Source organism: Salvia splendens, chromosome 16 (genome assembly GCF_004379255.2).
Source record: "Salvia splendens isolate huo1 chromosome 16, SspV2, whole genome shotgun sequence".
Taxonomy (NCBI): Eukaryota; Viridiplantae; Streptophyta; class Magnoliopsida; order Lamiales; family Lamiaceae; genus Salvia; species Salvia splendens.
The window spans coordinates 31,077,892-31,105,712 of NC_056047.1; the positions used below are offsets into that span (position 1 = coordinate 31,077,892).

The following is a 27,821-nucleotide window of genomic DNA, read 5'->3' on the forward strand; positions in this document are numbered from 1 at the left end:
TAGGGACGGGGAGCTCGACGAGAGCTTCGCGATGATATGCTGTGGGTCCCGTAACTCCTTCCGGTTCAAAAGTTATGGCCATCTGAAGGGTGGGAGATCAGAACCTGCGTACGGGAGCGTACGACATGAAAGAATAAAGTGCGGATGGGTTGATGGGTGCGATCATACCAGCACTAAAGCACCGGATCCCATCAGAACTCCGAAGTTAAGCATGCTTGGGCGAGAGTAGTACTAGGATGGGTGACCCCTAGGAAGTCCTCGTGTTGCACCCCTTTTTGCGAGTACGTCAATTTTTTTTCTTCATTTCAGTTGCTCTTACTGAGGTTCGAAAATTGATGACCTGCTAGTGGTTGAAGAGTGCGAAGAAGGAAGGCACGAAGTTCTTCGCGCGCTGATAACGAGCGGGTCCCAAAGCCTTAAACGTGCCGAAAAGCAGCATTTAAGGTTGAAAAGTGCCCAAAATGGCTCGAAACGACCTTTTTTTTGCACCCGGCATTAGCGGCGGGATTTGCCCGGGTCTGGGGACGAGGGGCTCGGCGAGAGCTTCATGATGATATGTTGTGGGTCCTGTAACTCCTTCCGGTTCAAAAGTTATGGCCGTCTGAAGGGTGGGAGATCAAAACCTGCGTACGGGAGCGTATGACATTAAAGAATAAAGTGCGGATGGGTTGATGGGTGCGATCATACCTGCACTAATGCACCGGATCCCATCAGAACTCCGAAGTTAAGCGTGCTTGTCCGAGAGCAGTACTAGGATGGGTGCCCCCTGGGAATTCCTAGTGTTGCACCCCTTTTTGCGAGTACGTCGATTTTTTTTCATCATTTCAGATGCTCTTACTGAGGTGCGAAAATCGATGACCTGCTAGTGGTTGAAGAGTGCGAAGAAGTAAGGCACGAAGTTCTTTGCGCGCTGATAACGAGCGGGTCCCACAGCCTTAAACGTGCCAAAAAGCAGCATTTAAGGTCGAAAAGTGCCCAAAACGGCTCGAAACGACCTTTTTTATGCCCCTGGCATTAGCGACGGGCTTTGCACGCGGCTGGGGACGGGGAGCTCGGCGAGAGCATCGCGATGATATGTTGTGGGTGCCGTAACTCCTTCCGGTTCAAAAGTTATGGCCGTCTGAAGGGTGGGAGATCAGAACCTGCGTTCGGGAGCGTACGATATGAAAGAATAAAGTGCGGATGGGTTGATCGGTGCGATCATACCAGCACTAATGCACCGGATCCCATCCGAACTCCGAAGTTAAGCGTGCTTGTCCGAGAGTAGTACTAGGATGAGTGACCCCCTAGGAATTCCTCGTGTTGCACCCCTTTTTGCGAGTACGTCAATTTTTTTTCTTCATTTCAGTTGCTCTTACTGAGGTTCGAAAATTGATGACCTGCTAGTGGTTGAAGAGTGCGAAAAAGGAAGGCACGAAGTTCTTCGCGCGCTGATAACGAGCGGGTCCCAAAGCCTTAAACGTGCCGAAAAGCAGCATTTAAGGTCGAAAAGTGCCCAAAATGGCTCGAAACGACCTTTTTTCTGCCCTCGGCATTAGGGCGAGCTTTGCCCGGGTCTGGGGACGAGGGGCTCGGCGAGAGCTTCGCGATGATATGTTGTGGGTCCGGTAACTCCTTCCGGTTCAAAAGTTATGGCCGTCTGAAGGGTGGGAGATCAGAACCTGCGTACGGGAGCGTACGACATGAAAGAATAAATTGCGGATGGGTTGATGGGTGCGATCATACCAGCACTAATGCACCGGATCCCATCAGAACTCCGAAGTTAAGCATGCTTGGGCGAGAGTAGTACTAGGATGGGTGACCCCTAGGAAGTCCTCGTGTTGCACCCCTTTTTGCGAGTACGTCAATTTTTTTTCTTCATTTCAGTTGCTCTAACTGAGGTTCGAAAATTGATGACCTGCTAGTGGTTGAAGAGTGCGAAAAAGGAAGGCACGAAGTTCTTCGCGCGCTGATAACGAGCGGGTCCCAAAGCCTTAAACGTGCCGAAAAGCAGCATTTAAGGTCGAAAAGTGCCCAAAACGGCTCGAAACGACCCTTTTTCCACCCGCGGCATTAGCGGCAGGATTAGCCTGGGGCTAGGGACGGGGAGCTCGACGAGAGCTTCGCGATGATATGCTGTGGGTCCCGTAACTCCTTCCGGTTCAAAAGTTATGGCCGTCTGAAGGGTGGGAGATCCGAACCTGCGTACGGGAGCGTACGACATGAAAGAATAAATTGCGGATGGGTTGATGGGTGCGATCATACCAGCACTAATGCACCGGATCCCATCAGAACTCCGAAGTTAAGCATGCTTGGGCGAGAGTAGTACTAGGATGGGTGACCCCTAGGAAGTCCTCGTGTTGCACCCCTTTTTGCGAGTACGTCAATTTTTTTTCATCATTTCAGTTGCTCTTACTGAGGTGCAAAAATCGATGACTTGCTAGTGGTTGAAGAGTGCGAAGAAGGAAGGCACGAAGTTCTTCGCGCGCGGATAACGAGCGGGTCCCACAGCCTTAAGCGTGCCGAAAAGCAGCATTTAAGGTCGAAAAGTGCCCAAAACGGCTCGAAGTGACCTTTTTTCCGCACACGGCATTAGCGATGGGCTTCGCCCGATGCTGGGAACGAGGGTCTCGGCGAGAGCTTCGCGATGATATGCTGTGGGTCCCGTAACACCTTCCGGTTCAAAAGTTAAGGCCGTCTGAAGGGTGGGAGATCAGAACCTGCGTTCGGGAGCGTACGATATGAAAGAATAAAGTGCGGATGGGTTGATGGGTGCGATCATACCAGCACTAATGCACCGGATCCCATCCGAACTCCGAAGTTAAGCGTGCTTGTCCGACAGTAGTACTAGGATGAGTGACCCCCTAGGAAGTCCTCGTGTTGCACCCCTTTTTGCGAGTACGTCAATTTTTTTTCTTCATTTCAGTTGCTCTTACTGAGGTTCGAAAATTGATGACCTGCTAGTGGTTGAAGAGTGCGAAGAAGGAAGGCACGAAGTTCTTCGCGCGCTGATAACGAGCGGGTCCCAAAGCCTTAAACGTGCCGAAAAGCAGCATTTAAGGTTGAAAAGTGCCCAAAATGGCTCGAAACGACCTTTTTTCTGCACCCGGCATTAGCGGCGGGCTTTGCCTGGGTCTGGGGACGAGGGGCTTGGCGAGAGCTTCATGATGATATGTTGTGGGTCCCGTAACTCCTTCCGGTTCAAAAGTTATGGCCGTCTGAAGGGTGGGAGATCAGAACCTGCGTACGGGAGCGTACGACATTAAAGAATAAAGTGCGGATGGGTTGATGGGTGCGATCATACCTGCACTAATGCACCGGATCCCATCAGAACTCCGAAGTTAAGCGTGCTTGTCCGAGAGCAGTACTAGGATTGGTGTCCCCCTGGGAAGTCCTCGTGTTGCACCCCTTTTTGCGAGTACGTCGATTTTTTTTCATCATTTCAGATGCTCTTACTGAGGTGCGAAAATCGATGACCTGCTAGTGGTTGAAGAGTGCGAAGAAGTAAGGCACGAAGTTCTTTGCGCGCTGATAACGAGCGGGTCCCACAGCCTTAAACGTGCCGAAAAGCAGCATTTAAGGTCGAAAAGTGCCCAAAACGGCTCGAAGCGACCTTTTTTATGCCCATGGCATTAGCGACGGGCTTTGCACATGGCTGAGGACGGGGAGCTCGGCGAGAGCATCGCGATGATATGCTGTGGGTGCCGTAACTCCTTCCGGTTCAAAAGTTATGGCCGTCTGAAGGGTGGGAGATCAGAACCTGCGTACGGGAGCGTACGATATGAAAGAATAAAGTGCGGATGGGTTGATCGGTGCGATCATACCTGCACTAATGCACCGGATCCCATCAGAACTCTGAAGTTAAGCATGCTTGGGCGAGAGTAGTACTAGGATGGGTGACCCCCTAGGAAGTCCTCATGTTGCACCCCTTTTTGCGGGGGGCTCGGCGAGAGCTTCGCGATGATATGTTGTGGGTCCCGTAACTCATTCCGGTTCAAAAGTTATGGCCGTCTGAAGGGTGGGGGATCATAACCTGTGTTCGGGAGCGTACGATAAGAAAGAATAAAGTGCGGATGGGTTAATGGGTGCGATCATACCTGCACTATTGCACCGGATCCCATCAGAACTCCGAAGTTAAGCGTGCTTGTCCGAGAGCAGTACTAGGATGGGTGCCCCCCTGGGAAGTCCTTGTGTTGCACCCATTTTTGCGAGTACGTCATTTTTTTTCATCATTTCAGTTGCTCTTACTGAGGTGCGAAAATCGATGACCTGCTAGTGGTTGAAGCGTGCGAAGAAGGAAGGCACGAAGTTCTTCCCGCGCTGATAACGAGCGGGTCCCACAGCCTTAAACGTGCCGAAATGCAGCATTTAAGGTCGAAAAGTGTGCAAAACGGCTCAAAATGACCTTTTTTCTGCCCCCGGCATTAGCGGCGAGCTTCGACCGGGGCTGAGGATGAGGGGCACGGCGAGAGCTCTGCGATGATATGCTGTGGGTCCCGTAACTCCTTCCGGTTCAAAAGTTATGGCCGTCTGAAGGGTGGGGGATCAGAACCTGCGTTCGGGAGCCTACGATAAGAAAGAATAAAGTCCGGATGGGTTAATGGGTGCGATCATACCTGCACTATTGCACCGGATCCCATCAGAAGTCCGAAGTTAAGCGTGCTTGTCCGAGAGCAGTACTAGGATGGGTGCCCCCCTGGGAAGTCGTCGTGTTGCACCCATTTTTGCGAGTACGTCAATTTTTTTTCATCATTTCAGTTGCTCTTACTGAGGTGTGAAAATTGATGACCTGCTAGTGGTTGAAGAGTGCGAAGAAGGAAGGCACGAAGTTCTTTGCGCGCTGATAACGAGCGGGTCCCATAGCCTTAAACGTGCCGAAAAGCAGCATTTAAGGTTTCAAAAGTGCCCAAAACGGCTCGAAACGACCTTTTTTCCTCCGCCGGCATTAGCGGCAGGGACGGGGGGCTCGGCGAGAGCTTCGCGATGATATGTTGTGGGTCCCGTAACTCATTCCGGTTCAAAAGTTATGGCCGTCTGAAGGGTGGGAGATCAGAAGCTGCGTACGGGAGCGTACGACATTAAAGAATAAAGTGCGGATGGGTTGGTGGGTGCGATCATACCTGCACTAATGCACCGGATCCCATCAGAACTCCGAAGTTAAGCGTGCTTGTCCGAGAGTAGTACTAGGATGGGTGTCCCCCTGGGAAGTCCTCGTGTTGCACCCCTTTTTGCGAGTACGTCATTTTTTTTCATCATTTCAGTTGCTCTTACTGAGGTGCGAAAATCGATGACCTGCTAGTGGTTGAAGAGTGCAAAGAAGGATGGCACGAAGTTCTTCGCGCGCTGATAACGAGTGGGTCCCACAGCCTTAAACGTGCCGAAAAGCAGCATTTAAGGTCGAAAAGTGCCCAAAACGACTCGAAACGACCATTTTTCCACCCGCGGCATTAGCGGCAGGATTAGCCTGGGGCTAGGGACGGGGAGCTCGACGAGAGCTTCGCGATGATATGCTGTGGGTCCCGTAACTCCTTCCGGTTCAAAAGTTATGGCCGTCTGAAGGGTGGGAGATCAGAACCTGCGTACAGGAGCGTACGACATGAAAGAATAAAGTGCGGATGGGTTGATGGGTGCGATCATACCAGCACTAATGCACCGGATCCCATCAGAACTCTGAAGTTAAGCATGCTTGGGCGAGAGTAGTACTAGGATGGGTGACCCCCTAGGAAGTCCTCGTGTTGCACCCCTTTTTGCGGGGGGCTCGGCGAGAGCTTCGCGATGATATGTTGTGGGTCCCGTAACTCCTTCCGGTTCAAAAGTTATGGCCGTCTGAAGGGTGGGGGATCAGAACCTGTGTTCGGGAGCGTACGATAAGAAAGAATAAAGTGCGGATGGGTTAATGGGTGCGATCATACCTGCACTATTGCACCGGATCCCATCAGAACTCCGAAGTTAAGCGTGCTTGTCCGAGAGCAGTACTAGGATGGGTGCCCCCCTGGGAAGTCCTCGTGTTGCACCCATTTTTGCGAGTACGTCATTTTTTTTCATCATTTCAGTTGCTCTTACTGAGGTGCGAAAATCGATGACCTGCTAGTGGTTGAAGAGTGCGAAGAAGGAAGGCACGAAGTTCTTTGCGCGCTGATAACGAGCGGGTCCCACAGCCTTAAACGTGCCGAAAAGCAGCATTTAAGGTTTCAAAAGTGCCCAAAACGGCTCGAAACGACCTTTTTTCCTCCCCCGGCATTAGCGGCAGGGACGGGGGGCTCGGCGAGAGCTTCGCGATGATATGTTGTGGGTCCCGTAACTCATTCCGGTTCAAAAGTTATGGCCGTCTGAAGGGTGGGAGATCAGAAGCTGCGTACGGGAGCGTACGACATTAAAGAATAAAGTGCGGATGGGTTGGTGGGTGCGATCATACCTGCACTAATGCACCGGATCCCATCAGAACTTCGAAGTTAAGCGTGCTTGTCCGAGAGTAGTACTAGGATGGGTGTCCCCCTGGGAAGTCCTCGTGTTGCACCCCTTTTTGCGAGTACGTCATTTTTTTTCATCATTTCAGTTGCTCTTACTGAGGTGCGAAAATCGATGACCTGCTAGTGGTTGAAGAGTGCAAAGAAGGATGGCACGAAGTTCTTCGCGCGCTGATAACGAGTGGGTCCCACAGCCTTAAACGTGCCGAAAAGCAGCATTTAAGGTCGAAAAGTGCCCAAAACGGCTCGAAACGACCATTTTTCCACCCGCGGCATTAGCGGCAGGATTAGCCTGGGGCTAGGGACGGGGAGCTCGACGAGAGCTTCGCGATGATATGCTGTGGGTCCCGTAACTCCTTCCGGTTCAAAAGTTATGGCCGTCTGAAGGGTGGGAGATCAGAACCTGCGTATGGGAGCGTACGACATGAAAGAATAAAGTGCGGATGGGTTGATGGGTGCGATCATACCAGCACTAATGCACCGGATCCCATCAGAACTCTGAAGTTAAGCATGCTTGGGCGAGAGTAGTACTAGGATGGGTGACCCCCTAGGAAGCCCTCGTGTTGCACCCCTTTTTGCGGGGGGCTCGGCGAGAGCTTCGCGATGATATGTTGTGGGTCCCGTAACTCCTTCCGGTTCAAAAGTTATGGCCGTCTGAAGGGTGGGGGATCAGAACCTGTGTTCGGGAGCGTACGATAAGAAAGAATAAAGTGCGGATGGGTTAATGGGTGCGATCATACCTGCACTATTGCACCGGATCCCATCAGAACTCCGAAGTTAAGCGTGCTTGTCCGAGAGCAGTACTAGGATGGGTGCCCCCCTGGGAAGTCCTCGTGTTGCACCCATTTTTGCTAGTACGTCATTTTTTTTCATCATTTCAGTTGCTCTTACTGAGGTGCGAAAATCGATGACCTGCTAGTGGTTGAAGCGTGCGAAGAAGGAAGGCACGAAGTTCTTCCCGCGCTGATAACGAGCGGGTCCCACAGCCTTAAACGTGCCGAAATGCAGCATTTAAGGTCGAAAAGTGTGCAAAACGTCTCAAAATGACCTTTTTTCTGCCCCCGGCATTAGCGGCGAGCTTCGACCGGGGCTGAGGATGAGGGGCACGGCGAGAGCTCTGCGATGATATGCTGTGGGTCCCGTAACTCCTTCCGGTTCAAAAGTTATGGCCGTCTGAAGGGTGGGGGATCAGAACCTGCGTTCGGGAGCCTACGATAAGAAAGAATAAAGTCCGGATGGGTTAATGGGTGCGATCATACCTGCACTATTGCACCGGATCCCATCAGAAGTCCGAAGTTAAGCGTGCTTGTCCGAGAGCAGTACTAGGATGGGTGCCCCCCTGGGAAGTCGTCGTGTTGCACCCATTTTTGCGAGTACGTCAATTTTTTTTCATCATTTCAGTTGCTCTTACTGAGGTGTGAAAATCGATGACCTGCTAGTGGTTGAAGAGTGCGAAGAAGGAAGGCACGAAGTTCTTTGCGCGCTGATAACGAGCGGGTCCCACAACCTTAAACGTGCCGAAAAGCAGCATTTAAGGTTTCAAAAGTGCCCAAAACGGCTCGAAACGACCTTTTTTCCTCCCCCGGCATTAGCGGCAGGGACGGGGGGCTCGGCGAGAGCTTCGCGATGATATGTTGTGGGTCCCGTAACTCATTCCGGTTCAAAAGTTATGGCCGTCTGAAGGGTGGGGGATCAGAACCTGCGTTCGAGAGCGTACGATAAGAAAGAATAAAGTGCGGATGGGTTAATGGGTGCGATCATACCTGCACTATTGCACCGGATCCCATCAGAACTCCGAAGTTAAGCGTGCTTGTCCGAGAGCAGTACTAGGATGGGTGCCCCCCCTGGGAAGTCCTCGTGTTGCACCCATTTTTGCGAGTACGTCAATTTTTTTTCATCATTTCAGTTGCTCTTACTGAGGTGTGAAAATCGATGACCTGCTAGTGGTTGAAGAGTGCGAAGAAGGAAGGCACAAATTCTTCGCGCGCTGATAACGAGTGGGTCCCACAGCCTCAAACGTGCCGAAAAGCAGCATTTAAGGTCGAAAAGTGCCCAAAACGGCTCGAAATGACCTTTTTCCGCCCCCGGCATTAGCGGCGAGCTTTGCCTTGCGTTGGGGACAAGGGGCTCGGCGAGAGCTTCGCGATGATATGTTGTGGGTCCCGTAACTCCTTCCGGTTCAAAAGTTATGGCCGTCTGAAGGGTGGGAGATCAGAACATGCGTACGGGAGCGTACGACATTAAAGAATAAAGTGCGGATGGGTTGATGGGTGCGATCATACCAGCACTAATGCACCGGATCCCATCAGAACTCCGAAGTTAAGCGTGCTTGTCCGAGAGTAGTACTAGGATGGGTGACCCCCTGGGAAGTCCTCGTGTTGCACCCCTTTTTGCGAGTACGTCAATTTTTTTTCATCATTTCAGTTGCTCTTACTGAGGTGCGAAAATCGATGACCTGCTAGTGGTTGAAGAGTGCGAATAAGGAAGGCACGAAGTTCTTTGCGCGCTGATAACGAGCGGGTCCCACAGCCTTAAACGTGCCGAAAAGCAGCATTTAAGGTCGAAAAGTGCCCAAAACGGCTCGAAACGACCTTTTTTCCTCCCCCGGCATTAGCGGCGGGCTTTGCCTGGGGCTTGGGACGGGGGGCTTGGTGAGAGCTTCGCGATGATATGCTGTGGGTCCCGTAACTCCTTCCGGTTCAAAAGTTATGGCCGTCTGAAGGGTGGGAGATCAGATTCTGCGTTCGGGAGCGTACGATAAGAAAGAATAAAGTGCGGATGGGTTGATGGGTGCGATCATACAAGCACTAATGCACCGGATCCCATCAGAACTCCGAAGTTAAGCGTGCTTTTCCGAGAGTAGTACTAGGATGGGTGACCCCTAGGAAGTCCTCGTGTTGCACCCCTTTTTGCGAGTACGTCAATTTTTTTTCATCATTTCAGTTGCTCTTACTGAGGTGCGAAAATCGATGACCTGCTAGTGGTTGAAGAGTGCCAATAAGGAAGGCACGAAGTTCTTAGCGCGCTGATAACGAGCGGGTCCCACAGCCTTAAACGTGCCGAAAAGCAGCATTTAAGGTCGAAAAGTGCCCAAAACGGCCCGAAACGACCTTTTTTCTGCACCCGGCATTAGCGGCGGGCTTTGTCCGGGTCTGGGGACGAGGGGCTCGGCGAGAGCTTCATGATGATATGCTATGGGTCCCGTAACTCCTTCCGGTTCAAAAGTTATGGCCGTCTGAAGGGTGGGGGATCAGAACCTGCGTTCGGGAGCGTACGATAAGAAAGAATAAAGTGCGGATGGGTTAATGGGTGCGATCATACCTGCACTATTGCACCGGATCCCATCAGAACTCCGAAGTTAAGCGTGCTTGTCCGAGAGCAGTACTAGGATGGGTGTCCCCCTGGGAAGTCCTCGTGTTGCACCCCTTTTTGCGTGTACGTCAATTTTTTTTCATCATTTCAGTTGCTCTTACTGAGGTGCGAAAATTGATGACCTGCTAGTGGTTGAAGAGTGCGAAGAAGGAAGGCACGAAGTTCTTTGCGCGCTGATAACAAGCGGGTCCCAAAGCCTTAAACGTGCCGAAAAGCAGCATTTAAGGTCGAAAAGTGCCCAAAACGGCCCGAAACGACCTTTTTTCTGCACCCGGCATTAGCGGCGGGCTTTGCCCGGGTCTGGGGACGAGGGGCTCGGCGAGAGCTTCATGATGATATGCTATGGGTCCCGTAACTCCTTCCGGTTCAAAAGTTATGGCCGTCTGAAGGGTGGTAGATCAGAACCTGCGTACGGGAGCGTACGACATTAAAGAATAAAGTGCGGATGGGTTGATGGGTGCGATCATACCTGCACTAATGCACCGGATCCCGTCAGAACTCCGAAGTTAAGCGTGCTTGTCCGAGAGCAGTACTAGGATGGGTGCCCCCTGGGAAGTCCTCGTGTTGCACCCCTTTTTGCGAGTACGTCGATTTTTTTTCATCATTTCAGATGCTCTTACTGAGGTGCGAAAATCGATGACCTGCTAGTGGTTGAAGAGTGCGAAGAAGTAAGGCACGAAGTTCTTTGCGCGCTGATAACGAGCGGGTCCCACAGCCTTAAACGTGCCAAAAAGCAGCATTTAAGGTCGAAAAGTGCCCAAAACGGCTCGAAACGACCTTTTTTATGCTCCTGGCATTAGCGACGGGCTTTGCACGCGGCTGGGGACGGGGAGCTCGGCGAGAGCATCGCGATGATATGTTGTGGGTGCCGTAACTCCTTCCGGTTCAAAAGTTATGGCCGTCTGAAGGGTGGGAGATCAGAACCTGCGTTCGGGAGCGTACGATATGAAAGAATAAAGTGCGGATGGGTTGATGGGTGCGTTCATACCAGCACTAATACACCGGATCCCATCAAAACTCTGAAGTTAAGCGTGATTGTCCGAGAGTAGTACTAGGATGACCGTATCACGCCTGGGGGGCTCCCCCACCGGATCCCATCAGAACTCGTGTTGCACCCCTTTTTGCGAAGTTAAGCATGCTTGGGCGAGAATAATACTGGGATGGGTGGCCCCCTGGGAAGTCCTCGTGTTGCACCCCTTTTTGCGAGTACGTCAATTTTTTTTCATCATTTCAGTTGCTCTTACTGAGGTGTGAAAATCGATGACCTGCTAGTGGTTGAAGAGTGCGAAGAAGGAAGGCACAAATTCTTCGCGCGCTGATAACGAGTGGGTCCCACAGCCTCAAACGTGCCGAAAAGCAGCATTTAAGGTCGAAAAGTGCCCAAAACGGCTCGAAATGACCTTTTTCCGCCCCCGGCATTAGCGGCGAGCTTTGCCTTGCATTGGGGACGAGGGGCTCGGCGAGTGCTTCGCGATGATACGTTGTGGGTCCCGTAACTCCTTCCGGTTCAAAAGTTATGGCCGTCTGAAGGGTGGGAGATCAGAACATGCGTACGGGAGCGTACGACATAAAAGAATAAAGTGCGGATGGGTTGATGGGTGCGATCATACCAGCAGTAATGCACCGGATCCCATCAGAACTCCGAAGTTAAGCGTGCTTGTCCGAGAGTAGTACTAGGATGGGTGACCCCCTGGGAAGTCCTCGTGTTGCACCCCTTTTTGCGAGTACGTCAATTTTTTTTCATCATTTCAGTTGCTCTTACTGAGGTGCGAAAATCGATGACCTGCTAGTGGTTGAAGAGTGCGAATAAGGAAGGCACGAAGTTCTTTGCGCGCTGATAACGAGCGGGTCCCACAGCCTTAAACGTGCCGAAAAGCAGCATTTAAGGTCGAAAAGTGCCCAAAACGGCTCGAAACGACCTTTTTTCCTCCCCCTGCATTAGCGGCGTGCTTTGCCTGGGGCTGGGGACGGGGAGCTCGGCAAGAGCTTCGCGATGATATGCTTTGGGTCCCGTAACTCCTTCCGGTTCAAAAGTTATGGCCGTCTGAAGGGTGGGGGATCAAAACCTGCGTTCGGGAGCGTACGATAAGAAAGAATAAAGTGCGGATGGGTTAATGGGTGCGATCATACCTGCACTATTGCACCGGATCCAATCAGAACTCCGAAGTTAAGCGTGCTTGTCCGAGAGCAGTACTGGGATGGGTGTCCCCCTGGGAAGTCCTCGTGTTGCACCCCTTTTTGCGAGTACGTCAAATTTTTTTCATCATTTCAGTTGCTCTTACTGAGGTGCGAAAATCGATGACCTGCTAGTGGTTGAAGAGTGCGAAGAAGGATGGCACGAAGTTCTTTGCGCGCTGATAACAAGCGGGTCCCACAACCTTAAACGTGACGAAAATCAGCATTTAAGGTCGAAAAGTGCCCAAAACGGCCTGAAACGACCTATTTTCCGCCCCCAGCATTGGCAGCACGCTTCGCTCGAGTTTGAGGACGAGGGGCTCGGTGAGAGCTTCGCGATGATATGCTGTGGGTCCCGTAACTCCTTCCGGTTCAAAAGTTATGGCCGTCTGAAGGGTGGGAGATCAGATTCTGCGTTCGGGAGCGTACGATAAGAAAGAATAAAGTGCGGATGGGTTGATGGGTGCGATCATACAAGCACTAATGCAACGGATCCCATCAGAACTCCGAAGTTAAGCGTGCTTTTCCGAGAGTAGTACTAGGATGGGTGACCCCCTAGGAAGTCCTCGTGTTGCACCCCTTTTTGCCAGTACGTCAATTTTTTTTCATCATTTCAGTTGCTCTTACTGAGGTGTGAAAATCGATGACCTGCTAGTGGTTGAAGAGTGCGAAGAAGGAAAGCACAAATTCTTCACGCGCTGATAACGAGTGGGTCCCACAGCCTCAAACGTGCCGAAAAGCAGCATTTAAGGTCGAAAAGTGCCCAAAACGGCTCGAAACGACCTTTTTTCCTCCCCCGGCATTAGCGGAGGGCTTTGCCTGGGGCTGGGGACGGGGGGCTCGGCGAGAGCTTCGCGATGATATGCTGTGGGTCCCGTAACTCCTTCCGGTTCAAAAGTTATGGCCGTCTGAAGGGTGGGGGATCAGAACCTGCGTTCGGGAGCGTACGATAAGAAAGAATAAAGTGCGGATGGGTTAATGGGTGCGATCATACCTGCACTATTGCACCGGATCCCTTCAGAACTCCGAAGTTAAGCGTGCTTGTCCGAGAGCTGTACTAGGATGGGTGTCCCCCTGGGAAGTCCTCGTGTTGCACCCCTTTTTGCGTGTACGTCAATTTTTTTTCATCATTTCAGTTGCTCTTACTGAGGTGCGAAAATCAATGACCTGCCAGTGGTTGAAGAGTGCGAAGAAGGAAGGCACGAAGTTCTTTGCGCGCTGATAACAAGCGGGTCCCACAACCTTAAACGTGACGAAAATCAGCATTTAAGGTCGAAAAGTGCTCAAAACGGCCTGAACTGACCTGTTTTCCGCCCCCAGCATTGGCAGCAGGCTTCGCTCGAGTTTGAGGACGAGGGGCTCGGTGAGAGCTTCGCGATGATATGCTGTGGGTCCCGTAACTCCTTCCGGTTCAAAAGTTATGGCCGTCTGAAGGGTGGGAGATCAGATTCTGCGTTCGGGAACGTACGATAAGAAAGAATAAAGTGCGGATGGGTTGATGGGTGCGATCATACAAGCACTAATGCACCGGATCCCATCAGACCTCCGAAGTTAAGCGTGCTTTTCCGAGAGTAGTACTAGGATGGGTGACCCCCTAGGAAGTCCTCGTGTTGCACCCCTTTTTGCGAGTACGTCAATTTTTTTTCATCATTTCAGTTACTCTTACTGAGGTGCGAAAATCGATGACCTGCTAGTGGTTGAAGAGTGTGAAGAAGGAAGGCATGATGTTCTTCGCGCGCTGATAACGAGCGGGTCCCACAGCCTTAAACGTGCCGAAAAGCAGCATTTAAGGTCGAAAAGTGTCCAAAACGGCTCGAACTGACCTTTTTTCCGCCCCCGGCATTAGCGGCGTGCTTCGACTGGGGCTGAGGATGAGGGGCTCGGTGAGAGCTCCGCGATGATATGCTGTGGGTCCCGTAACTCCTTCCGGTTCAAAAGTTATGGCCGTCTGAAGGGTGGGAGATCAGAACCTGCGTTCTGGAGCGTACGATAAGAACAAATAAAGTGCGGATGGGTTAATGGGTGCGTTCATACCAGCACTAATGCACCGGATCCCATCAGAACTCCGAAGTTAAGCGTGCTTGGGCGAGAATAATACTAGGATGGGTGGCCCCCTGGGAAGTCCTCGTGTTGCACCCCTTTTTGCGAGTACGTCAATTTTTTTTCATCATTTTCAGTTGCTCTTACTGAGGTGTGAAAATCGATGACCTGCCTAGTGGTTGAAGAGTGCGAAGAAGGAAGGCACGAAGTTCTTCGCGCGCTGATAACGAGTGGATCCCACAGCCTCAAACGTGCCGAAAAGCAACATTTAAGGTCGAAAAGTGCCCAAAACGGCTCGAAACGACCTTTTTTCCGCCCCCGGCATTTGCGGCAAGCTCTGCCTTGTGTTAGGGACGAGGGGCTTGGTGAGAGCTTCGCGATGATATGTTGTGGGTCCCGTAACTCCTTCTGGTTCTAAAGTTATGGCTGTCTGAAGGGTGGGAGATCAGATTCTGCGTTCGGGAACGTACGATAAGAAAGAATAAAGTGCGGATGGGTTGATGGGTGCGATCATACAAGCACTAATGCACCGGATCCCATCAGAACTCCAAAGTTAAGCGTGCTTGTCCGAGAGTAGTACTAGGATGGGTGATGCCCTAGGAAGTCCTCGTGTTGCACCCCTTTTTGCGAGTACGTCATTTTGTTCATCATTTCAGTTGCTCTTACTGAGGTGCAAAAATCGATGACCTGCTAGTGGTTGAGGAGTGCGAAGAAGGAAGGCACGAAGTTCTTTGCGCACTGATAACTAGCGGGTCCCACATCCTTAAACGTGCCGAAAAGCAGCATTTAAGGTCGAAAAGTGCCCAAAATGGCTCGAAACGACCTTTTTTCCGCCTCCGGCATTAGCGGCGGGTTTTGCCCGGCGCTGGCGACGGGGGGCTCGGCGAGAGCTTCGCGATGATATGCTGTGGGTCCTGTAACTCCTTCCGGTTCAAAAGTTATGGCCGTCTGAAGGATGGGAGATCAGAACCTGCGTTCGAGAGCGTACGATAAGAAAGAATAAAGTGCGGATGGGTTGATGGGTGCGTTCATACCAACACTAGTGCACCGGATCCCATCAGAACTCCCAATTTAAACGTGCTTGTCCGAGAGTAGTACTAGGTTGGGTGACCCCCTGGGAAGTCCTCGTGTTGCACACCTTTTTGCGAGTACATCAATTTTTTTTCATCATTTCAGTTGCTCTTACTAAGGTACGAAAATCGATGACCTGCTAGTGGTTGAAGACTGCGAAGAAGGAAGGCACGAAATTCTTAGCGCGCTGATAACGAGCGGGTCCCACAACCTTAAACGTGACGAAAATCAGCATTTAAGGTCGAAAAGTGCCCAAAACGGCCCGAAACGACCTGTTTTCCGCCCCCAGCATTGGCAGCAGGCTTCGCTCGAGTCTGGGGACGAGGGGCTCGGTGAGAGCTTCGCGATGATATGTTGTGGGTCCCGTAACTCCTTCCGGTTCAAAAGTTATGGCCGTCTGAAGGGTGGGAGATCAGAACCTGCGTTCGGGAGCGTACGATAAGAAAGAATAAAGTGCGGATGGGTTGATGGGGGCGATCATACAAGCACTAATGCACCGGATCCCATCAGAACTCCGAAGTTAAGCGTGCTTGTCCGAGAGTAGTATTAGGATGGGTGACCCCCTAGGAAGTCCTCGTGTTGCGCCCCTTTTTGCGAGTACGTCAATTTTTTTTCATCATTTCAGTTGCTCTTACTGAGGTGCGAAAATCGATGACCTGCTAGTGGTTGAAGAGTGCGAAGAAGGAAGGCACGAAGTTCTTCGCGCGCTGATAACGAGTGGATCCCACAGCCTCAAACGTGCCGAAAAGCAACATTTAAGGTCGAAAAAGTGCCCAAAACGGCTCGAACTGACCTTTTTTCCGCCCCCGGCATTAGCGGCGAGCTTTGCCCTTTGTTGAGGATGAAGGGCTCGGCGAGGGCTTCGCGATGATATGTTGTGGGTCCCGTAACTCCCTCCGGTTCAAAAGTTATGGCCGTCTGAAGGGTGGGAAATTAGAACCTGCGTACGGGAGGGTACGACATTAAAGAATAAAGTGCGGATGGGTTGATGGGTGCGATCATACCAGCACTAATGCACCGGATCTCATCTGAACTCCAAAGTTAAGCGTGCTTGTCCGAGAGTAGTACTAGGATGGGTGACCCCCTGGGAAGTCCTCTTGTTGCATCCCTTTTTGCGAGTACGTCATTTTTTTTAAACATTTCAGTTGCTCTTACTGAGGTGCGAAAATCGATGACCTGCTAGTGGTTGAAGAGTGCGAAGAAGGAAGGCACGAAGTTCTTTGCGCGCTGATAACGAGCGGGTCCCACAGCCTTAATTGTGCCGAAAAGCAGCATTTAAGGTCGAAAAGTGCCCAAAACGGCTCGAAACGACCTTTTTTCCTTCCCTGGCATTAGCGGCGGGCTTTGCCTGGGGCTGGGGACGGGGGTCTCGGCGAGAGCTTCGCGATGATATCCTGTGGGTCCCATAACTCCTTCCGGTTCAAAAGTTATGGCCGTCTGAAGGGTGGGGGATCAGAACATGCGTTCGGGAGCGTCCGATAAGAAAGAATAAAGTGCGGATGGGTTAATGGGTGCGATCATACCTGCACTATTGCACCGGATCCCATCAGAACTCCGAAGTTAAGCGTGCTTGTCCGAGAGCAGTACTAGGATGGGTGTCCCCCTGGGAAGTCCTCGTGTTGCACCCCTTTTTGCGAGTACGTCAATTTTTTTTCATCATTTCAGTTGCTCTTACTGAGGTGCGAAAATTGATGACCTGCTAGTGGTTGAAGAGTGCGAAGAAGGAAGGCAAGAAGTTCTTTGCGTGCTGATAACAAGCGGGTCCCACAACCTTAAACGTGACGAAAATCAGCATTTAAGGTCGAAAAGTGCCCAAAAAGGCCCGAAATGACCTGTTTTCCGCCCCCAGCTTTGGCAGCAGGCTTCGCTCGAGTTTGAGGACGAGGGGCTCAGTGAGAGCTTCGCGATAATATTCTGTGGGTTCCGTAACTCCTTCTGGTTCAAAAGTTATGGCCGTCTGAAGGGTGGGAGATCAGATTCTGCGTTCGGGAGCGTACGATAAGAAAGAATAAAGTGCGGATGGGTTGATGGGTGCGATCATACAAGCACTAATGCACCGGATCCCATCAGAACTCTGAAGTTAAGCGTGCTTGTCCGAGAGTAGTACTAGGATGGGTGACCCCCTTGGAAGTCCTCGTGTTGCACCCCTTTTTGCGAGTACGTCAATTTTTTTTCATCATTTCAGTTGCTCTTACTGAGGTGCGAAAATCGATGATCTGCTAGTGGTTGAAGAGTGTGAAGAAGGAAGGCTCGAAGTTCTTTGCGCGCTGATAACGAGTGGGTCCCACAGCCTTAAACGTGCAGAAAAGCAGCATTTAAGGTCGAAAAGTGCCTAAAACGGCTCGAACTGACCTTTTTTCCACCCTCAGCATTAGCGGCGAGCTTCGACCAGGGCTGAGGATGAGGGGCTCGGTGAGAGCTCCGCGATGATATGCTGTGGGTCCCGTAACTCCTTTCGGTTCAAAAGTTATGGCCGTCTGAAGGGTGGGAGATCAGAACCTGCGTTCGGGAGCGTACGATAAGAAAAAATAAAGTGCGGATGGGTTAATGGGTGCGTTCATACCAGCACTAATGCTCCGGATCCCATCAGAACTCCGAAGTTAAGCGTGCTTGGGCGAGAATAATACTAGGATGGGTGATCCCCTAGGAAGTCCTCGTGTTGCACCCCTTTTTGCGAGTACGTCATTTTTTTCATCATTTCAGTTGCTCTTACTGAGGTGCGAAAATCGATGACCTGCTAGTGGTTGAAGAGTACGAAGAAGGATGGCACGAAGTTCTTCGCGCGCTGATAACGAGTGGGTCCCACAGCCTCAAACGTGCCGAAAAGGAGCATTTAAGGTCGAAAAGTGCCCAAAACGGCTCGAAACGACCTTTTTTCCGCCCCCGGCATTAGCGGCAAGCTTTGCCTTATGTTGGGGACAAGGGGCTCGGCGAGAGCTTCGCGATGATATGTTGTGGGTCCCGTAACTCCTTCCGGTTCAAAAGTTATGGCCGTCTGAAGGGTGGGAGATCAGAACCTGCGTACGGGAGCGTACGATATTAAAGAATAAAGTGCGGATGGGTTGATGGGTGCGATCATACCCGCACTAATGCACCGGATCCCATCAGAACTCCAAAGTAAAGCGTGCTTGTCCGAGAATAGTACTAGGATGGGTGATCCCCTAGGAAGTCCTCGTGTTGCACCCCTTTTTGCGAGTACGTCATTTTTTTCATCATTTCAGTTGCTCTTACTGAGGTGCGAAAATCGATGACCTGCTAGTGGTTGAAGAGTGTGAAGAAGGAAGGCTCGAAGTTCTTTGCACGCTGATAACGAGCGGGTCCCACAACCTTAAACGTGACGAAAATCAGCATTAAAGGTCGAAAAGTGCCCAAAACGGCCCGAAACGACCAGTTTTCCGCCCCCAGCATTGGCAGCAGGCTTCGCTCGAGTTAAGGGACGAGGGGCTCGGTGAGAGCTTCGCGATGATATGCTGTGGGTCCCGTAACTCCTTCCGGTTCAAAAGTTATGGCCGTCTGAAGGGTGGGAGATCAGAACCTGCGTTCGAGAGCGTACGATAAGAAAGAATAAAGTGCGGATGGGTTGATGGGTGCGTTCATACAAGCACTAATGCACCGGATCCCATCAGAACTCCCAAGTTAAACGTGCTTGTCCGAGAGTAGTACTAGGTTTGGTGACCCCCTGGGAAGTCCTCGTGTTGCACCCCTTTTTGCGAGTACGTCAATTTTTTTTCATCATTTCAGTTGCTCTTACTGAGGTACGAAAATCGATGACCTGCTAGTGGTTAAAGAGTGCGAATAAGGAAGGCACGAAATTCTTAGCGCGCTGATAATGAGCGGGTCCCACAACCTTAAACGTGACGAAAATCGGCATTTAAGGTCGAAAAGTGCCCAAAACGGCCCGAAACGATCTGTTTTCAACCCCCATTATTGGCAGCAGGCTTCGCTCGAGTCTGGGGACGAGGGGCTCGGTGAGAGCTTCGCGATGATATGCTGTGGGTCCCGTAACTCCTTCCGGTTCAAAAGTTATGGCCGTCTGAAGGGTGGGAGATCAAAACCTGTGTTCGGGAGCGTACGATAAGAAAGAATAAAGTGCGGATGGGTTGATGGGGGCGATCATACAAGCACTAATGCACCAGATCCCATCAGAACTCCGAAGTTAAGCGTACTTGTCCGAGAGTAGTACTAGGATGGGTGACCCCCTAGGAAGTTCTCGTGTTGCGCCCCTTTTTGCGAGTACGTCAATTTTTTTTCATCATTTCAGTTGCTCTTACTGAGGTGCGAAAATCGATGACCTGCTAGTGGTTGAAGAGTGCGAAGAAGGAAGGCATGAAGTTCTTCGCGCGCTGATAACGAGCGGGTCCCACAGCCTTAAACGTGCCGAAAACAGCATTTAAGGTCGAAAAGTGCCCAAAACGGCTCGAACTGACCTTTTTTCCGCCCCCGGCATTAGCGGCGAGCTTTGCCCTGTGTTGAGGATGAGGGGCTCGGCGAGGGCTTCGCGATGATATGTTGTGGGTCCCGTAACTCCTTCCGGTTCAAAAGTTATGGCCGTCTGAAGGGTGGGAAATTAGAACCTGCGTACGGGAGCGTACGACATTAATGAATAAAGTGCGGATGGGTTGATGGGTGCGATCATACCAGCACTAATGCACCAGATCCCATCAGAACTCCAAAGTTAAGCGTGCTTGTCCGAGAGTAGTACTAGGATGGGTGACCCCCTTGTAAGTCCTCGTGTTGCACCCCTTTTTGCGAGTACGTCATTTTTTTCAACATTTCAGTTTCCCTTACTGAGGTGCGAAAATCGATGACCTGCTAGTGGTTGAAGAGTGCGAAGAAGGAAGGCACGAAGTTCTTTGCGCGCTGATAACGAGCGGGTCCCACAGCCTTAATTGTGCCGAAAAGCAGCATTTAAGGTCGAAAAGTGCCCAAAATGGCTCGAAACGACCTTTTTTCCTTCCCTCGCATTAGCGGCGGGCTTTGCCTGGGGCTGGGGACGGGGGTCTCGGCGAGAGCTTCGCGATGATATGCTGTGGGTCCCATAATTCCTTCCGGTTCAAAAGTTATGGCCGTCTGAAGGGTGGGGGATCAGAACATGCGTTCGGGAGCGTCCGATAAGAAAGAATAAAGTGCGGATGAGTTAATGGGTGCGATCATACCTGCACTATTGCACCGGATCCCATCAGAACTCCGAAGTTAAGCGTGCTTGTCCGAGAGCAGTACTAGGATGGGTGTCCCCCTGGGAAGTCCTCGTGTTGCACCCCTTTTTGCGAGTACGTCAATTTTTTTTCATCATTTCAGTTGCTCTTACTGAGGTGCGAAAATCGATGACCTGCTAGTGGTTGAAGAGTGCGAAGAAGGATGGCATGAAGTTCTTCACGCGCTGATAACGAGCGGGTCCCACAGCCTTAAATGTGCCGAAAAGATGCATTTAAGGTCGAAAAGTGCCCAAAACGGCTCGAACTGACCTTTTTTCCGCCCCCGGCATTAGCGGCGAGCTTTCCCCTGTGTTGAGGATGAAGGGCTCGACGAGGGCTTCGCGATGATATGTTGTGGGTCCCGTAACTCCCTCCGGTTCAAAAGTTATGGCCGTCTGAAGGGTGGGAAATTAGAACCTGCGTACGGGAGGGTATGACATTAAAGAATAAAGTGCGGATGGGTTGATGGGTGCGATCATACCAGCACTAATGCAACGGATCTCATCTGAACTCCAAAGTTAAACGTGCTTGTCCGAGAGTAGTACTAGGATGGGTGACCCCCTGGGAAGTCCTCGTGTTGCACTCCTTTTGGCGAGTACGACATTTTTTTTCAACATTTCAGTTGCTCTTACTGAGGTGCGAAAATCGATGACATGCTAGTGGTTGAAGAGTGCGAAGAAGGAAGGCACGAAGTTCTTTGCGCGCTGATAACGAGCGGGTCCCACAGCCTTAATTGTGCCGAAAAGCAGCATTTAAGGTCGAAAAGTGCCCAAAACGGCTCGAAACGACCTTTTTTCCTTCCCTGGCATTAGCGGCGGGCTTTGCCTGGGGCTGGGGACGGGGGGCTCGGCGAGAGCTTCGCGATGATATGCTGTGGGTCCCATAACTCCTTCCGGTTCAAAAGTTATGGCCGTCTGAAGGGTGGGGGATCAGAACATGCGTTCGGGAGCGTACGATAAGAAAGAATAAAGTGCGGATGGGTTAATGGGTGCGATCATACCTGCACTATTGCACCGGATCCCATCAGAACTCCGAAGTTAAGCGTGCTTGTCCGAGAGCAGTACTAGGATGGGTGTCCCCCTGGGAAGTCCTCGTGTTGCACCCCTTTTTGCGAGTACGTCAATTTTTTTTCATCATTTCAGTTGCTCTTACTAAGGTGCGAAAATTGATGACCTGCTAGTGGTTGAAGAGTGCGAAGAAGGAAGGCAAGAAGTTCTTTGCGTGCTGATAACAAGCGGGTCCCACAACCTTAAACGTGACGAAAATCAGCATTTAAGGTCGAAAAACGCCCAAAAAGGCCCGAAACGACCTGTTTTCCGGCCCCAGCTTTGGCAGCAGGCTTCGCTCGAGTTTGAGGACGAGGGGCTCAGTGAGAGCTTCGCGATAATATTCTGTGGGTTCCGTAACTCCTTCTGGTTCAAAAGTTATGGCCGTCTGAAGGGTGGGAGACCAGATTCTGCGTTCGGGAGCGTACGATAAGAAAGAATAAAGTGCGGATGCGTTGATGGGTGCGATCATACAAGCACTAATGCACCGGATCCCATCAGAACTCTGAAGTTAAGCGTGCTTGTCCGAGAGTAGTACTAGGATGGGTGACCCCCTTGGAAGTCCTCGTGTTGCACCCCTTTTTGCGAGTACGTCAATTTTTTTTCATCATTTCAGTTGCTCTTACTGAGGTGCGAAAATCGATGACCTGCTAGTGGTTGAAGAGTGCGAAGAAGGATGGCACGAAGTTCTTCTCGCGCTGATAACGAGTGGGTCCCACAGCCTCAAACGTGCCGAAAAGGAGCATTTAAGGTCGAAAAGTGCCCAAAACGGCTCGAAACGACCTTTTTTCTGCCCCCGGCATTAGCGGCAAGCTTTACGTTGTGTTGGGGACAAGGGGCTCGGCGAGAGCTTCGCGATGATATGTTGTGGGTCCCGTAACTCCTTCCGGTTCAAAAGTTATGGCCGTCTGAAGGGTGGGAGATCAGAACCTGCGTACGGGAGCGTACGATATTAAAGATTAAAGTGCGGATGGGTTGATGGGTGCGATCATACCCGCACTAATGCACCGGATCCCATCAGAACTCCAAAGTTAAGCGTGCTTGTCCGAGAATAGTACTAGGATGGGTGATCCCCTAGGAAGTCCTCGTGTTGCACCCCTTTTTGCGAGTACGTCATTTTTTTCATCATTTCAGTTGCTGTTACTGAGGTGCGAAAATCGATGACCTGCTAGTGGTTGAAGAGTGTGAAGAAGGAAGGCTCGAAGTTCTTTGCACGCTGATAACGAGCGGGTCCCACAACCTTAAACGTGACGAAAATCAGCATTTAAGGTCGAAAAGTGCCCAAAACGGCCCGAAACGACCAGTTTTTCGCCCGCAGCATTGGCAGCAGGCTTCGCTCGAGTTAAGCGACGAGGGGCTCGGTGAGAGCTTCGCGATGATATGCTGTGGGTCCCGTAACTCCTTCCGGTTCAAAAGTTATGGCCGTCTGAAGGGTGGGAGATCAGAACCTGCGTTAAAGAACGTACGATAAGAAAGAATAAAGTGCGGATGGGTTGATGGGTGCGTTCATACAAGCACTAATGCACCGGATCCCATCAGAACTCCCAAGTTAAACGTGCTTGTCCGAGAGTAGTACTAGGTTTGGTAACCCCCTGGGAAGTCCTCGTGTTGCACCCCTTTTTGCGAGTACGTCAATTTTTTGTCATCATTTCAGTTGCTCTTACTGAGGTACGAAAATCGATGACCTGCTAGTGGTTGAAGAGTGCGAATAAGGAAGGCACGAAATTCTTAGCGCGCTGATAATGAGCGGGTCCCACAACCTTAAACGTGACGAAAATCAGCATTTAAGGTCGAAAAGTGCCCAAAATGGCCCGAAACGATCTGTTTTCAACCCCCATTATTGGCAGCAGGCTTCGCTCGAGTCTGGGGACGAGGGGCTCGGTGAGAGCTTCGCGATGATATGCTGTGGGTCCCGTAACTCCTTCCGGTTCAAAAGTTATGGCCGTCTGAAGGGTGGGAGATCAAAACCTGTGTTCGGGAGCGTACGATAAGAAAGAATAAAGTGCGGATGGGTTGATGGGGGCGATCATACAAGCACTAATGCACCAGATCCCATCAGAACTCCGAAGTTAAGCATGCTTGTCCGAGAGTAGTACTAGGATGGGTGACCCCCTAGGAAGTTCTCGTGTTGCGCCCCTTTTTGCGAGTACGTCAATTTTTTTTCATCATTTCAGTTGCTCTTACTGAGGTGCGAAAATCGATGACCTGCTAGTGGTTGAAGAGTGCGAAGAAGGAAAGCATGAAGTTCTTCGCGCGCTGATAACGAGCGGGTCCCACAGCCTTAAACGTGCCGAAAAGCAGCATTTAAGGTCGAAAAGTGCCCAAAACGGCTCGAACTGACCTTTTTTCCGCCCCCGGCATTAGCGGCGAGCTTTGCCCTGTGTTGAGGATGAGGGGCTCGGCGAGGGCTTCGCGATGATATGTTGTGGGTCCCGTAACTCCTTCCGGTTCAAAAGTTATGGCCGTCTGAAGGGTGGGAAATTAGAACCTGCGTACGGAAGCGTACGACATTAAAGAATAAAGTGCGGATGGGTTGATGGGTGCGATCATACCAGCACTAATGCACCGGATCCCATCAAAACTCCAAAGTTAAGCGTGCTTGTCCGAGAGTAGTACTAGGATGTGTGACCCCCTGGTAAGTCCTCGTGTTGCACCCCTTTTTGCGAGTACGTCATTTTTTTTCAACATTTCAGTTGCTCTTACTGAGGTGCGAAAATCGATGACCTGCTAGTGGTTGAAGAGTGCGAAGAAGGAAGGCACGAAGTTCTTTGCGCGCTGATAACGAGCGGGTCCCACAGCCTTAATTGTGCCGAAAAGCAGCATTTAAGGTCGAAAAGTGCCCAAAACGGCTCGAACTGACCTTTTTTCCGCCCCCGGCATTAGCGGCGAGCTTTGCCCTGTGTTGAGGATGAGGGGCTCGGCGAGGGCTTCGCGATGATATCTTGTGGGTCCCGTAACTCCTTCCGGTTCAAAAGTTATGGCCGTCTGAAGGGTGGGAAATTAGAACCTGCGTACGGGAGCGTACAACATTAAAGAATAAAGTGCGGATGGGTTGATGGGTGCGATCATACCAGCACTAATGGACCGGATCCCATCAGAACTCCAAAGTTAAGCGTGCTTGTCCGAGAGCAGTACTAGGATGGGTGACCCCCTGGTAATTCCTCGTGTTGCACCCCTTTTTGCGAGTACGTCATTTTTTTTCAACATTTCAGTTGCTCTTACTGAGGTGCGAAAATCGATGACCTGCTAGTGGTTGAAGAGTGCGAAGAAGGAAGGCACGAAGTTCTTTGCGCGCTGATAACGAGCGGGTCCCACAGCCTTAATTGTGCCGAAAAGCAGCATTTAAGGTCGAAAAGTGCCTAAAATGGCTCGAAATGACATTTTTTCCACCCCCGGCATTAGCGGCGGGCATTGCCTGGGGTTGGCGACGGGGGGCTCGGCGAGAGCTTCGCGATGATATGCTGTGGGTCCCGTAACTCCTTCCGGTTCAAAAGTTATGGCCGTCGGAAGGGTGGGAGATCAGAACCTGCGTTCGAGAGCGTACGATAAGAAAGAATAAAGTGCGGATGGGTTGATGGGTGCGTTCATACCAGCACTAATGCACCGGATCCCATCAGAACTCCCAAGTTAAACGTGCTTTTCCGAGAGTAGTACTAGGTTGGGTGACCCCCTGGGAAGTCCTCGTGTTGCACCCCTTTTGCGAGTACGTCAATTTTTTTTCATCATTTCAGTTGCTCTTACTGAGGTACGAAAATCGATGACCTGCTAGTGGTTGAAGAGTGCGAAGAAGGAAGGCACCAAATTCTTAGCGCGCTGATAACGAGCGGTCCCACAACATTAAACGTGACAAAAATCAGCATTTAAGGTCGAAAAGTGCCCAAAACGGCCCGAAACGACCTGTTTTCTGCCCCTAGCAATTGCAGCAGGCTTCGTTCGAGTCTAGGGAGGAGGGGCTCGGTGAGAGCTTCGCGATGATATGCTGTGGGTCCAGTAACTCCTTCCGGTTCAAAAGTTATGGCCGTCTCAAGGGTGGGAGATCATAACCTGCGTTCGGGAGCGTACGTTAAGAAAGAATAAAGTGCGGATGGGTTGATGGGGGCGATCATACAAGCACTAATGCACCGGATCCCATCAGAACTCTGAAGTTAAGCGTGCTTGTCCGAGAGTAGTACTAGGATGGGTGACCCCCTAGGAAGTCCTCGTGTTGCACCCCTTTTTGTGAGTACGTCAATTTTTTTTCATCATTTCAGTTGTTCTTACTGAGGTGCGGAAATCGATGACCTGCTAGTGGTTGAAGAGTGCGAAGAAGGAAGGCATGACGTTCTTCGTGCGCTGATAACGAGCGGGTCCCACAGCCTTAAATGTGCCGAAAAGCAGCATTTAAGGTCGAAAAGTGCCCAAAACGGCTCGAACTGACCTTTTTTCCGCCCCCGGCATTAGCAGCGAGCTTTACCCTATGTTGAGGATGAGGGGCTCGGTGAGGGCTTCGCGATGATATGTTGTGGGTCCCGTAACTCCTTCCGGTTCAAAAGTTATGGCCGTTTGAAGGGTGGGAAATTAGAACCTGCGTACGGGAGCGTACGACATTAAAGAATAAAGTGCGGATGGGTTGATGGGTGCGTTCATACCAGCACTAATGCACCGGATCCTATCAGAACTCCCAAGTTAAACGTGCTTGTCCGCGAGTAGTACCAGGTTGGGTGACCCCCTGGGAAGTCCTCGTGTTGCACCCCTTTTTGCGAGTACGTCAATTTTTTTTCATCATTTCAGTTGCTCTTACTGAGGTGTGAAAATCGATGACCTGCTAGTGGTTGAAGAGTGCGAAGAAAGAAGGCACGATGTTCTTCGCGCGCTGATAACGAGTGGGTCCCACAGCCTCAAACGTGCTGAAAAGCAGCATTTAAGGTCGAAAAGTTTGCAAAACGGCTCGAAACGACTTTTTTCCGCCCCGACATTAGCGGTGGGCTTTGCCCGGGGCTGGGGACGAGAGGCTCGGCGAGAGCTTCACGATGATATGTTGTGGGTCCCGTAACTCCTTCCGGTCCAAAAGTTATGGCCGTCTGAAGGGTGAGAGATCAGAACCTGCGTTCGGGATCGTACGATAAGAAAGAATAAAGTGCGGATGGAGTGATGGGTGCGTTCATACCAGCACTAATGCACCGGATCCCATCAGAACTCTGAAGTTAAGCGTGCTTGGGCGAGAGTAATACTAGGATGGGTGGCCCCCTGGGAAGTCCTCGTGTTGCACCCCTTTTTGTGAGTACGTCAATTTTTTTTCATCATTTCAGTTGCTCTTACTGAGGTGCGAAAATTGATGCCCTGCTAGTGGTTGAAGAGTGCGAAGAAGGAAGGCACGAAGTTCTTCACGCGCTGATAACGAGCACGTCCCACAGTCTTAAACGTGCCGAAAAACAGCATTTAAGGTCGAAAAGTGCCCAAAACGGCTCGATATGACCTTTTTTCCGCCCCCGGCATTAGCGGCGGGCTTCGACCGGGGCAGGGGATGAGAGGCTAGGCGAGAGCTTCGCGATGATATGATGTGGGTCCCGTAACTCCTTCCGGTTCAAAAGTTATGGCCGTCTGAAGGGTGGGAGATCAGAACCTGCGTACGGGAGCATACGACATGAAAGAATGTAGTGATTATGGGCTTATGGGTGCGCTCATACCTGCATTAATGCATCGGATCCCATCAGAACTCCGAAGTTAAGCGTGCTTGGGCGAGAAAAGTACTAGGATGGGTGACCCCCAGGGAAGTCCTCGTGTTGCACCCCTTTTTGCGAGTACGTCATTTTTTTCATCATTTCAGTTGTTCTTACTGAGGTGCGAAAATCGATGACCTGCTAGTGGTTGAAGAGTGGGAAGAAGGAAGGCACGAAGTTCTTTGTGCGCTGATAACGAGCGGGTCCCACAGCCTTAAACGTGCCGAAAAGCAGCATTTAAGGTCAAAAAGTGCCCAAAATGGCTCGAAACGACCTTTTTTCCGCCCCAGGCATTAGCGGCGGGCTTTGCCCGAGCTGGGGACGGGGGGCTCGGCGAGAGCTTCGCGATGATATGCAGTGGGTCCCGTAACTCCTTCCGGTTCAAAAGTTATGGCCGTCTTAAGGGTGGGAGATCAGAACCTGCGTTCGAGAGCGTACGATAAGAAAGAATAAAGTGCGGATGGGTTGATGGGTGCGTTCATACCATCACTAATGCACCGGATCCCATCAGAACTCCGAAGTTAAACGTGCTTGTCCGAGAGCAGTACTAGGATGGGTGACCCCCTAGGAAGTCCTCGTGTTGCACCCCTTTTTGCGAGTACGTCAATTTTTTTTCATCATTTCAGTTGCTCTTACTGAGGTACGAAAATCGATGACCTGCTAGTGGTTGAAGAGTGCGAAGAAGGAAGGCACGAAGTTCTTAGCGCGCTGATAACGAGCGGTCCCACAACCTTAAACGTGACAAAAATCAGCATTTAAGGTCGAAAAGTGCCCAAA

General features: G+C 51.1%; 49 non-coding genes and 5 pseudogenes across 49 annotated transcripts; all 54 read left to right on the plus strand.

The window, feature by feature from the left end:
* The first annotated feature begins 154 nt into the window (after positions 1 to 154).
* Positions 155 to 272, plus strand: LOC121772910. Its single transcript, XR_006044521.1, has one exon. It is a non-coding gene; the product is annotated as a 5S ribosomal RNA (ribosomal RNA).
* A 401-nt stretch (positions 273 to 673) lies between these two features.
* On the plus strand, positions 674 to 791 carry LOC121772989. The gene has a single exon (XR_006044598.1). It is a non-coding gene; the product is annotated as a 5S ribosomal RNA (ribosomal RNA).
* A 401-nt stretch (positions 792 to 1,192) lies between these two features.
* On the plus strand, positions 1,193 to 1,311 carry LOC121772963. Its single transcript, XR_006044573.1, has one exon. It is a non-coding gene; the product is annotated as a 5S ribosomal RNA (ribosomal RNA).
* Positions 1,312 to 1,711: 400 nt separating this feature from the next.
* LOC121772916 lies at positions 1,712 to 1,829 on the plus strand. The gene has a single exon (XR_006044527.1). It is a non-coding gene; the product is annotated as a 5S ribosomal RNA (ribosomal RNA).
* A 401-nt stretch (positions 1,830 to 2,230) lies between these two features.
* LOC121772917 lies at positions 2,231 to 2,348 on the plus strand. The gene has a single exon (XR_006044528.1). It is a non-coding gene; the product is annotated as a 5S ribosomal RNA (ribosomal RNA).
* A 401-nt stretch (positions 2,349 to 2,749) lies between these two features.
* LOC121772987 lies at positions 2,750 to 2,868 on the plus strand. Its single transcript, XR_006044596.1, has one exon. It is a non-coding gene; the product is annotated as a 5S ribosomal RNA (ribosomal RNA).
* Positions 2,869 to 3,269: 401 nt separating this feature from the next.
* LOC121772964 lies at positions 3,270 to 3,388 on the plus strand. The gene has a single exon (XR_006044574.1). It is a non-coding gene; the product is annotated as a 5S ribosomal RNA (ribosomal RNA).
* Positions 3,389 to 3,789: 401 nt separating this feature from the next.
* LOC121772953 lies at positions 3,790 to 3,908 on the plus strand. The gene has a single exon (XR_006044563.1). It is a non-coding gene; the product is annotated as a 5S ribosomal RNA (ribosomal RNA).
* A 154-nt stretch (positions 3,909 to 4,062) lies between these two features.
* LOC121772957 lies at positions 4,063 to 4,181 on the plus strand. The gene has a single exon (XR_006044567.1). It is a non-coding gene; the product is annotated as a 5S ribosomal RNA (ribosomal RNA).
* Positions 4,182 to 4,581: 400 nt separating this feature from the next.
* LOC121773020 lies at positions 4,582 to 4,700 on the plus strand. The gene has a single exon (XR_006044627.1). It is a non-coding gene; the product is annotated as a 5S ribosomal RNA (ribosomal RNA).
* A 385-nt stretch (positions 4,701 to 5,085) lies between these two features.
* Positions 5,086 to 5,204, plus strand: LOC121772924. Its single transcript, XR_006044535.1, has one exon. It is a non-coding gene; the product is annotated as a 5S ribosomal RNA (ribosomal RNA).
* Positions 5,205 to 5,604: 400 nt separating this feature from the next.
* LOC121772906 lies at positions 5,605 to 5,723 on the plus strand. The gene has a single exon (XR_006044517.1). It is a non-coding gene; the product is annotated as a 5S ribosomal RNA (ribosomal RNA).
* A 154-nt stretch (positions 5,724 to 5,877) lies between these two features.
* On the plus strand, positions 5,878 to 5,996 carry LOC121772951. Its single transcript, XR_006044561.1, has one exon. It is a non-coding gene; the product is annotated as a 5S ribosomal RNA (ribosomal RNA).
* A 384-nt stretch (positions 5,997 to 6,380) lies between these two features.
* Positions 6,381 to 6,499, plus strand: LOC121772945. Its single transcript, XR_006044555.1, has one exon. It is a non-coding gene; the product is annotated as a 5S ribosomal RNA (ribosomal RNA).
* Positions 6,500 to 6,899: 400 nt separating this feature from the next.
* LOC121772909 lies at positions 6,900 to 7,018 on the plus strand. Its single transcript, XR_006044520.1, has one exon. It is a non-coding gene; the product is annotated as a 5S ribosomal RNA (ribosomal RNA).
* A 154-nt stretch (positions 7,019 to 7,172) lies between these two features.
* LOC121772952 lies at positions 7,173 to 7,291 on the plus strand. The gene has a single exon (XR_006044562.1). It is a non-coding gene; the product is annotated as a 5S ribosomal RNA (ribosomal RNA).
* Positions 7,292 to 7,691: 400 nt separating this feature from the next.
* LOC121773021 lies at positions 7,692 to 7,810 on the plus strand. The gene has a single exon (XR_006044628.1). It is a non-coding gene; the product is annotated as a 5S ribosomal RNA (ribosomal RNA).
* Positions 7,811 to 8,195: 385 nt separating this feature from the next.
* Positions 8,196 to 8,315, plus strand: LOC121772986. Its single transcript, XR_006044595.1, has one exon. It is a non-coding gene; the product is annotated as a 5S ribosomal RNA (ribosomal RNA).
* Positions 8,316 to 8,714: 399 nt separating this feature from the next.
* Positions 8,715 to 8,833, plus strand: LOC121772911. Its single transcript, XR_006044522.1, has one exon. It is a non-coding gene; the product is annotated as a 5S ribosomal RNA (ribosomal RNA).
* Positions 8,834 to 9,234: 401 nt separating this feature from the next.
* Positions 9,235 to 9,352, plus strand: LOC121772956. Its single transcript, XR_006044566.1, has one exon. It is a non-coding gene; the product is annotated as a 5S ribosomal RNA (ribosomal RNA).
* Positions 9,353 to 9,753: 401 nt separating this feature from the next.
* LOC121772941 lies at positions 9,754 to 9,872 on the plus strand. Its single transcript, XR_006044551.1, has one exon. It is a non-coding gene; the product is annotated as a 5S ribosomal RNA (ribosomal RNA).
* A 401-nt stretch (positions 9,873 to 10,273) lies between these two features.
* Positions 10,274 to 10,391, plus strand: LOC121772959. The gene has a single exon (XR_006044569.1). It is a non-coding gene; the product is annotated as a 5S ribosomal RNA (ribosomal RNA).
* Positions 10,392 to 11,414: 1,023 nt separating this feature from the next.
* LOC121772928 lies at positions 11,415 to 11,533 on the plus strand. The gene has a single exon (XR_006044539.1). It is a non-coding gene; the product is annotated as a 5S ribosomal RNA (ribosomal RNA).
* Positions 11,534 to 11,934: 401 nt separating this feature from the next.
* Positions 11,935 to 12,053, plus strand: LOC121772973. Its single transcript, XR_006044583.1, has one exon. It is a non-coding gene; the product is annotated as a 5S ribosomal RNA (ribosomal RNA).
* Positions 12,054 to 12,454: 401 nt separating this feature from the next.
* LOC121772954 lies at positions 12,455 to 12,573 on the plus strand. Its single transcript, XR_006044564.1, has one exon. It is a non-coding gene; the product is annotated as a 5S ribosomal RNA (ribosomal RNA).
* A 400-nt stretch (positions 12,574 to 12,973) lies between these two features.
* On the plus strand, positions 12,974 to 13,092 carry LOC121772978. The gene has a single exon (XR_006044587.1). It is a non-coding gene; the product is annotated as a 5S ribosomal RNA (ribosomal RNA).
* Positions 13,093 to 13,493: 401 nt separating this feature from the next.
* Positions 13,494 to 13,612, plus strand: LOC121772946. The gene has a single exon (XR_006044556.1). It is a non-coding gene; the product is annotated as a 5S ribosomal RNA (ribosomal RNA).
* A 401-nt stretch (positions 13,613 to 14,013) lies between these two features.
* LOC121772912 lies at positions 14,014 to 14,132 on the plus strand. Its single transcript, XR_006044523.1, has one exon. It is a non-coding gene; the product is annotated as a 5S ribosomal RNA (ribosomal RNA).
* Positions 14,133 to 14,535: 403 nt separating this feature from the next.
* LOC121773029 lies at positions 14,536 to 14,654 on the plus strand (annotated as a pseudogene).
* Positions 14,655 to 15,053: 399 nt separating this feature from the next.
* LOC121773050 lies at positions 15,054 to 15,172 on the plus strand (annotated as a pseudogene).
* A 401-nt stretch (positions 15,173 to 15,573) lies between these two features.
* LOC121772999 lies at positions 15,574 to 15,692 on the plus strand. The gene has a single exon (XR_006044607.1). It is a non-coding gene; the product is annotated as a 5S ribosomal RNA (ribosomal RNA).
* A 402-nt stretch (positions 15,693 to 16,094) lies between these two features.
* LOC121772985 lies at positions 16,095 to 16,213 on the plus strand. Its single transcript, XR_006044594.1, has one exon. It is a non-coding gene; the product is annotated as a 5S ribosomal RNA (ribosomal RNA).
* A 400-nt stretch (positions 16,214 to 16,613) lies between these two features.
* On the plus strand, positions 16,614 to 16,732 carry LOC121772942. Its single transcript, XR_006044552.1, has one exon. It is a non-coding gene; the product is annotated as a 5S ribosomal RNA (ribosomal RNA).
* A 401-nt stretch (positions 16,733 to 17,133) lies between these two features.
* LOC121772961 lies at positions 17,134 to 17,252 on the plus strand. The gene has a single exon (XR_006044571.1). It is a non-coding gene; the product is annotated as a 5S ribosomal RNA (ribosomal RNA).
* A 401-nt stretch (positions 17,253 to 17,653) lies between these two features.
* LOC121772930 lies at positions 17,654 to 17,772 on the plus strand. Its single transcript, XR_006044541.1, has one exon. It is a non-coding gene; the product is annotated as a 5S ribosomal RNA (ribosomal RNA).
* A 399-nt stretch (positions 17,773 to 18,171) lies between these two features.
* LOC121772994 lies at positions 18,172 to 18,290 on the plus strand. Its single transcript, XR_006044602.1, has one exon. It is a non-coding gene; the product is annotated as a 5S ribosomal RNA (ribosomal RNA).
* A 399-nt stretch (positions 18,291 to 18,689) lies between these two features.
* LOC121773034 lies at positions 18,690 to 18,808 on the plus strand (annotated as a pseudogene).
* Positions 18,809 to 19,209: 401 nt separating this feature from the next.
* On the plus strand, positions 19,210 to 19,328 carry LOC121773022. Its single transcript, XR_006044629.1, has one exon. It is a non-coding gene; the product is annotated as a 5S ribosomal RNA (ribosomal RNA).
* A 400-nt stretch (positions 19,329 to 19,728) lies between these two features.
* On the plus strand, positions 19,729 to 19,847 carry LOC121772996. Its single transcript, XR_006044604.1, has one exon. It is a non-coding gene; the product is annotated as a 5S ribosomal RNA (ribosomal RNA).
* A 399-nt stretch (positions 19,848 to 20,246) lies between these two features.
* On the plus strand, positions 20,247 to 20,365 carry LOC121772943. Its single transcript, XR_006044553.1, has one exon. It is a non-coding gene; the product is annotated as a 5S ribosomal RNA (ribosomal RNA).
* A 401-nt stretch (positions 20,366 to 20,766) lies between these two features.
* Positions 20,767 to 20,885, plus strand: LOC121772970. The gene has a single exon (XR_006044580.1). It is a non-coding gene; the product is annotated as a 5S ribosomal RNA (ribosomal RNA).
* Positions 20,886 to 21,285: 400 nt separating this feature from the next.
* Positions 21,286 to 21,404, plus strand: LOC121772944. Its single transcript, XR_006044554.1, has one exon. It is a non-coding gene; the product is annotated as a 5S ribosomal RNA (ribosomal RNA).
* Positions 21,405 to 21,805: 401 nt separating this feature from the next.
* On the plus strand, positions 21,806 to 21,924 carry LOC121772962. Its single transcript, XR_006044572.1, has one exon. It is a non-coding gene; the product is annotated as a 5S ribosomal RNA (ribosomal RNA).
* A 401-nt stretch (positions 21,925 to 22,325) lies between these two features.
* Positions 22,326 to 22,444, plus strand: LOC121772969. The gene has a single exon (XR_006044579.1). It is a non-coding gene; the product is annotated as a 5S ribosomal RNA (ribosomal RNA).
* A 399-nt stretch (positions 22,445 to 22,843) lies between these two features.
* LOC121773047 lies at positions 22,844 to 22,962 on the plus strand (annotated as a pseudogene).
* A 401-nt stretch (positions 22,963 to 23,363) lies between these two features.
* On the plus strand, positions 23,364 to 23,482 carry LOC121773018. Its single transcript, XR_006044625.1, has one exon. It is a non-coding gene; the product is annotated as a 5S ribosomal RNA (ribosomal RNA).
* A 401-nt stretch (positions 23,483 to 23,883) lies between these two features.
* Positions 23,884 to 24,002, plus strand: LOC121773027 (annotated as a pseudogene).
* Positions 24,003 to 24,402: 400 nt separating this feature from the next.
* Positions 24,403 to 24,521, plus strand: LOC121773004. The gene has a single exon (XR_006044612.1). It is a non-coding gene; the product is annotated as a 5S ribosomal RNA (ribosomal RNA).
* Positions 24,522 to 24,921: 400 nt separating this feature from the next.
* On the plus strand, positions 24,922 to 25,040 carry LOC121773010. Its single transcript, XR_006044617.1, has one exon. It is a non-coding gene; the product is annotated as a 5S ribosomal RNA (ribosomal RNA).
* A 399-nt stretch (positions 25,041 to 25,439) lies between these two features.
* On the plus strand, positions 25,440 to 25,558 carry LOC121772993. Its single transcript, XR_006044601.1, has one exon. It is a non-coding gene; the product is annotated as a 5S ribosomal RNA (ribosomal RNA).
* Positions 25,559 to 25,959: 401 nt separating this feature from the next.
* On the plus strand, positions 25,960 to 26,078 carry LOC121773011. The gene has a single exon (XR_006044618.1). It is a non-coding gene; the product is annotated as a 5S ribosomal RNA (ribosomal RNA).
* A 399-nt stretch (positions 26,079 to 26,477) lies between these two features.
* On the plus strand, positions 26,478 to 26,596 carry LOC121772921. Its single transcript, XR_006044532.1, has one exon. It is a non-coding gene; the product is annotated as a 5S ribosomal RNA (ribosomal RNA).
* Positions 26,597 to 26,997: 401 nt separating this feature from the next.
* LOC121772923 lies at positions 26,998 to 27,116 on the plus strand. The gene has a single exon (XR_006044534.1). It is a non-coding gene; the product is annotated as a 5S ribosomal RNA (ribosomal RNA).
* Positions 27,117 to 27,514: 398 nt separating this feature from the next.
* On the plus strand, positions 27,515 to 27,633 carry LOC121772992. The gene has a single exon (XR_006044600.1). It is a non-coding gene; the product is annotated as a 5S ribosomal RNA (ribosomal RNA).
* Positions 27,634 to 27,821: the final 188 nt, after the last annotated feature.